The sequence below is a fragment of the Arvicanthis niloticus genome, chromosome 2 (genome assembly GCF_011762505.2).
Source record: "Arvicanthis niloticus isolate mArvNil1 chromosome 2, mArvNil1.pat.X, whole genome shotgun sequence".
Classification (NCBI taxonomy): domain Eukaryota; kingdom Metazoa; phylum Chordata; class Mammalia; order Rodentia; family Muridae; genus Arvicanthis; species Arvicanthis niloticus.
The window spans coordinates 83460418-83466802 of record NC_047659.1 but is presented as its reverse complement, the minus strand read 5'-3'; the positions used below and the strand labels follow the sequence as shown (position 1 = coordinate 83466802).

The window sequence follows — 6385 nt, the reverse complement described above, 5'->3', positions numbered from 1 at the left end:
TCATACCTAAGAAAAATACAGAACATTTAAGTAGGGAAATGAAAGGGAAAATGGTGCAAATGTTGTGAAGGAATAGAGTAAGAATGAGAAAGAAAGTGTATTGGCTAGATATGTGAAAGTCAGCAGAAAAATGTTCTATATTTTAATTAGTTGGAGAAAGAAAGAGCATACAAAACTGAAATGTCCAACAAAAATACAATTGTGTACACTTTAAAATATAAATTCATTAATTCATTAATGGGTGCACCTAGGATTGAAATTGTTGGGTCATAACCTAAGTCCCTTTAACATTTGGAGAAACTATTAAAGTGTTTTTGAAGTTTCTTAACTACATGATTCCAATTTATTGCATATTTCATTGTTTGAGAAGTTCATACATACATGAAATGCATTTTCATAAATATACTCTCCCTTATCTCCACTATCTCTGATCTCACTCCCACCACTTTCCCATCCTAATTTTATGTACTTTCTCTTTCTTAAACCCATTGAGTCCATTTAGTGTTTCCCATATTTGAATAGATGTAGGAACCATTATTAGAGCAGTGGATCTCAACCTTCCTAATGCTCTGACCTTTTAATACAGTTCCTCATGTTGTGGTGATCCCCAACCATAAATTATTTTTGTTGTTAGTTCATAACTGTAATTTTACTACTGTTATGAAAGCTAATGTAAATATTTTTGGAAGTAGATGGTTGTCAGCGGGGTCACAACTCTCAGGTTGAGAACTGCACTACTAGAGCATGTACAGCTTCTCAGGGGCTCTTGGATCTCTGAAGAAATATGAGTATTTTTTCCCTAGATGCCATCAGTTGCCAAGACCATGCCCCAATCTAGGAGTTAGAGTACATGAACTCCTTCCTAAAGTATGTTGGAATTTTGTATAACCTGAATTTTTGAAGGTCTTTATACTGGAGTCAAACTATTGTGAGCTCATATGTACTGCAGCTCTGTTATATCTGGCAAATAATAACCCTACTTGGGCAAATAGCCAGTCCATCTGGTTTTTAAAACCCTTCTGTCCCCTCTTTCATGATGATCCTTGAGCCTTGGGGTGGTGTATGGTAAAGATATTTCATTAGATGTAGACCACCATATTTAACAGTGCCTCTTCACATGATTGTGCATTAAAAATATTTTATGCCTTGCTTCTGAGTCTTGTTTGTTTCATTTAACACAAAAGTATACACTACAAACCATTTTCTTATACACAGCATGTTTATTTTATTCATTGAAATAGTATGATTATTTTACTCTTTGAGATTAAATACTATGCTAGTGAGTGTGTGTGTGGGGGTATGTGTTTAGAGGTTTTTTTAGCCACATATATCCATTCATCCACCCACCCATCCATCTATCCATCCATCCATCCACCATCCATCCATCTATCCATTTATTCACTCATGGATAAGAAAATGATTCATGATTTGTAAATAATACCACAGTAAGGATGCTTGTTTCCTGTGGGTCCTTTGGTACAGAGCAAGACTGCTAAGACTATATTACATGATAATTTTACTTATATTTTTGAGAAACTTCTATGCTGATTTCATTGAAAATAAAATTTCACCAGAAGTATCTATTTTTAATGTAAGGTACTAAATTACTTTTAAACTGGAAAAGTTAACTTATTTAAAATATTTGTAATCAATGTATATGAGTAATTTGTTTGTATGTATGTTTGTGCACCACATGCATGAAATGCCTAAAGAGCCCAAAAGAAGACATTATATTCCCTGAAACAGGAGTTACAGAAGGTTGTAAGCCACCATGTGGGTTTTGGGAATAGAACTTTGAAACTCTGGAAGAGAAGTAAAACTCTAAACCTTTGAGTCACTTGTCTAACTCTTCTTTTTTCATTCCTTTTATTTAGTCTACTGCTTTATATTTTTAAAAAACTAAAAGAAATGTTAATAGGAGATAATCTTGCCTCATTCCTGACTTTACAGGAAATATTTTTTCTTTTTCTCAATATAGTATATTTTGTCTATAGGCCTAGCATGTATAACCTCTATTAAATGGAGGTAAGTTCTTTGTATTTCTGGTTTCCTGACATCATTTCTCTTGAAGAAGAGATAAAATTTTGCCATTAAATTCCTCTGCAAATATTGAGATGACTATGTAATGTCTAGTCTTATATTATACTTATAATATGTATTGGATTTTGTGTTGGGTTTTTAATTGTTTGTTTAAATTTCCTTACTATTTATTTATTTATTTATTTATTTACATCTCAAATGCTGTCCACATTCCAAGTTTCCCCTCCAAAAGACTCCCATCTTATCCCCCTTCCCCTGCCTCTATGAGTGTGCTCCAACACCTACCCACCCACTCCTGCCTCCCTGCCCTATCATCCCCCTATGATAGGGCATTGAGCCTCCCAGGACCAAGGGCCTCCCCTCCCTTTGATGCCAGAGAAGGCAATCCTCTGCTTCATATGCAGCTGGATCCATGGGTCCCTCCATGTATACTCTTTGGATGGTGATTTATTCCCTGGAAGCTCTGGGGGGTACAGTGAGTTGACATTTTTGTTCTTCCTATAGGTTTGTAATCCCCTTCAGCTCCTTCAGTACTTTAGCTCTTCCTTTGAGGACCGTGTGCTCAGGCCAGTGGTTGGCTGCAAGCATCCACATCTGTATTGGTCAAGCACTGGCAGAGCCTCTCAGGGAACAGCTATAAAAAATGGGGTACAAAGATTTCTCAATTGAAGAATCTCAAATGGCAGAGAAGCACCTAAAGAAATGTTTAATATCCTTAGTCATCAGAAAAATTCAAACCAAAACGACCCTGAGATTCTATCTGACTCCAGTCATAATGGCTAAGGTAAAAAATTCAGGTGATAGCAGATGCTGGTGAGGATCTGGAGAAAGATGAACACTCCTGTATTGCTGGTGGGATTGCAATCTGGTACAACCACCCTAGGAATCAGTCTGGCAGTTCCTCAGAAAATTGGAAATATTTCTACCTGAGGACCCTTGAGTCCATTAATATTGAGAGATATTAAAGACAGATGACTGTTGGTTTTGATATGCTTGTTTATGTAGGTGGCTTTATGTGCTTGTGGTTCTCTCTTTTTGGCTTTGTTGTGAGATGCTTAATATCTTGTCTTTTCTTTGGTGTAGGTATCTTCCTTGTGTTGTAGTTTTCCTTCAGTAATTTTTATTAATGTGAAAAATCAAAATTGGTCTGAAGTTCTTTTTTTTTGTTGGGTCTTTGTGTGGTTTGGGTATCAGGTTAAATGTGGCTTCATACAATGAGTTTGGCACTGTTCCCTTTAATTTTATTTTATGGAATGGTTTGATGAATACTGATATTAGCTCTTCTTTGAAGGTCTGGTAAGATTCTGCACTAAAACAATCTGGGTCTGGGCTATTTTTGGTTGTAAGATTTTAATGATGCCTTGTATTTTCTTAATTGTAGGTCTGCTACAATTAGATAGTGTACTTGATATTGATTTATCTTTGGTAAATGGTATCTCTCTATAAAAACATTCATTTCATTTAGATTTTCCAGTTTTGTGGAGTACAGGCTTTTGAAGTAGGAACTAATGGTTTTTTTTTTTTAATTTCCTCAGTTTCTGTTGTTATATCTCCCTTTTCATTTCTAATTTTGTTAATTTGAATATTGTATCTGTGCCCTTAGTTTAGCTAAGAGTTTATCTATCTTGTTGATTTTCTCAAAGAACCAGCTTTTGGTTTTGTTGATTCTTTTTATTGTTGTCTTTGCTTCTAATTGATTGATTTCCTCCCTGAGTTTGACTACTTCCTGCCATTTAGTTCTCATTGGTGTGTTTGATTCCTTTTGTTCTAGAGCTTTAAGATGTGCTGTTAAGTTGCTAGTGTAGGATTGCTCCAATTTCTTTAGGAAAAGCGCGTAGTGCTATAAATTTTCCTCTTAATATTGCTTTCATTGTTTCTCATTAGTTTGGGTATTCTGTGCCTTCATTTTCACTGAATTCTATAAAGACTTTAATTTATTTCTTTACTTCTTCTCTGACTAAGTTATCATTGAGAAGAGAGTTTTTCAGTTTCCATGTGTATGTGGGCTTTCTGTTATTTTTGTTGTTATTAAAGTTTAGCCTTAGTCCATGGTAATTTGATAGAATGCAAGGGATTATTTCAATCTCCGTGTTTCTATTGAGGTTTGTTTGTGACTGATTATATGGTCAGTTTTGGAAAAGGTACCATGAGGTGTTGAGAAGTTATATTCTTTAGTTTTAGGGTGAAATGTTCTGTATACATCTGTTAAGCCCATTTGGTTCATAAACTCTATTAGTTTCACTTTGTCTTTGTTTAGTTTCTGTTTTGATGACCTATCTGTTAATGAGAGTGGGATGTTGATGTCTTTCACTATTATTGTGCAGAGTTCAATGTGTTTTTTGAGTTTTAGTAAAGTTTCTTTTTTACAAACGTGGGTACCTTTGCATTTGGTGCAAAGACGTTCAGAATTGAGACTTCACTTTGGATACTTATTCTTTTGATGAGCATGAAATGTTTTCCCTCATATCTTTTGATTACTTTTGGTTGAAAGTTTATTTTATTGGATTTTAGAAGGGCTACTACAGTTTGTTTCTTGGAATGGTTTGCTTGGAACATTTTTTTCAGCCCTTTACTCTGAGGTAGTGTCTGTCTTTGTCACTGAGGTGTGTTTCATGTAGGCAGCAAAATTCTGGGTCCTGTTTATGTATTCAGTCTGTTAGCCTTTGTCCTTTCATTGGGGGAATTGAGTCCATTTTTGTTTGGAAATATTAATGATCAATTATTGTTAATTCCTCTTGTTTTTTGTTGGAGGTGTTATTATGTGTTTGTGATTCTCTTCCTTGAAATTTGTTGTGAGATGGTTAATTTATTATGTTTTCTTTCATGTAGTTGTTTCCCTCCTTGTGTTGGAGTTTTCCTTCTAGTATCCTCTGTAAGGCTTGATTAGTGAAAGATGCTTAAATTTGGTTAGGTCATTACTCTGACATTGTATATTTTATACCTGATTTGGCTTCTTGGTATTTCTTTTTATAAGACTTTCAAAATCAAGTGATTCCTGGCCATGAAACAGAAGAAAAATTGCCCTATTTCTCAATGGATTTGGATGAAACCTGGTAACAAAATCAGGTATAACTCTAAGAGAAGACACTGGAGGAGAATGAAGCAGGGTCTGTAAGGTGTTTTACAATGGCAAGACTAGGGTTTATACTGAATCATGGTCATCGTCAGTTTTACCAGAAAGTTCAACATTTTAACCTGGAGACTTGCTCATGTCTAAATTGGTAATAACATGGTTTTTTTTTGTTTTTTGTTTGTTTGTTTTTGTTTTTTCAAGACAGGGTTTCTCTGTGTAGCCCTGGCTGTCCTGGAACTCACTCTGTAGATCAGGCTGGCTTCGAACTCAGAAATCCACCTGCCTCTGCCTCCCAAGTGCTGGGATTAAAGGTGTGTGCCACCACTGTCTGGCCAATAAAATGGTTTTAAAAACTGGTTTTAAAAAAATTTAAAAATTGGTTTTGTCATGGAGTATCTTGTTTTTGTTATGGAACATCTTGGTTTCTCCATGTATGGTGATTGAGAGTTGTGCTGTGTATAGTGGTCTCAGCTGGCATTTGTATTCTTGTACTGTCTGTAAGAACATTGTCCAGCATCTTCTGGCTTTTAGACTCTTTGTTGAGCAGTCAGGTGTATTTCTTATATTTCTTTATATGTTACGTGGTCGTGTTCCCTTACAGCTTTTAATATTACTTCTTTTCTCTGTGCATTTCTTCTGGTTATGATATGGCAGGAAAAGTTTCCCTTCTGGTCCAATCTATTTGCTGTTCTGTAGGCTTCTTGTTCATTTATGACCATCTCTTTCCTTAGGTTGGGGAAGTTGTCTTCTATGATTTTGTTGAAGATGTTTTCTGACTCTTTGAACTAGAAATCTTAACACTCTTCTATTACTATTATTTTTGTTTTGTCTTTTCATTGTGTCTCAAATTTCCCAGATGTTTTGGGTTAGAAACTTTTTTACACTTTTCATTTTCTTTGACCAATGTATCACTATCTTCTTTGTTTGTTTTTTTGTTTTTTTTTTGTTTGTTTTATGCTGTAATCTTTTTTTTATTAGATCTTTCATTTACACTTCAGATACCATCCCGTTTCCCCATTCCCCCCCCTTAGAAAACCCCTATCCCATGCCCCCTTTTCCTTTTTGCATTTATACATTTTTTTAAGAAATGTTAATCATAGGCTTTATAAGTTTGGTATTGTTCAATCAGAGGTGTAACCCACTACCCAACCTAGATATATCAACTATCTTTGACTGGTGGAGATACATGAACATCTGCTTCCCTGTCTCCCCCCTCTATCTCTCTTTCATCACCTAGCTTCTCCTCTCCTTCTTCTTCTCCTCTTCTTACTC

At 35.3% G+C, this 6385-nt stretch overlaps 1 pseudogene; it reads left to right on the top strand.

Annotated features, from left to right (window-relative positions):
- The first annotated feature begins 2019 nt into the window (after window positions 1–2019).
- LOC117703203 (large ribosomal subunit protein eL39-like) lies at window positions 2020–5155 on the top strand (annotated as a pseudogene).
- Window positions 5156–6385: the final 1230 nt, after the last annotated feature.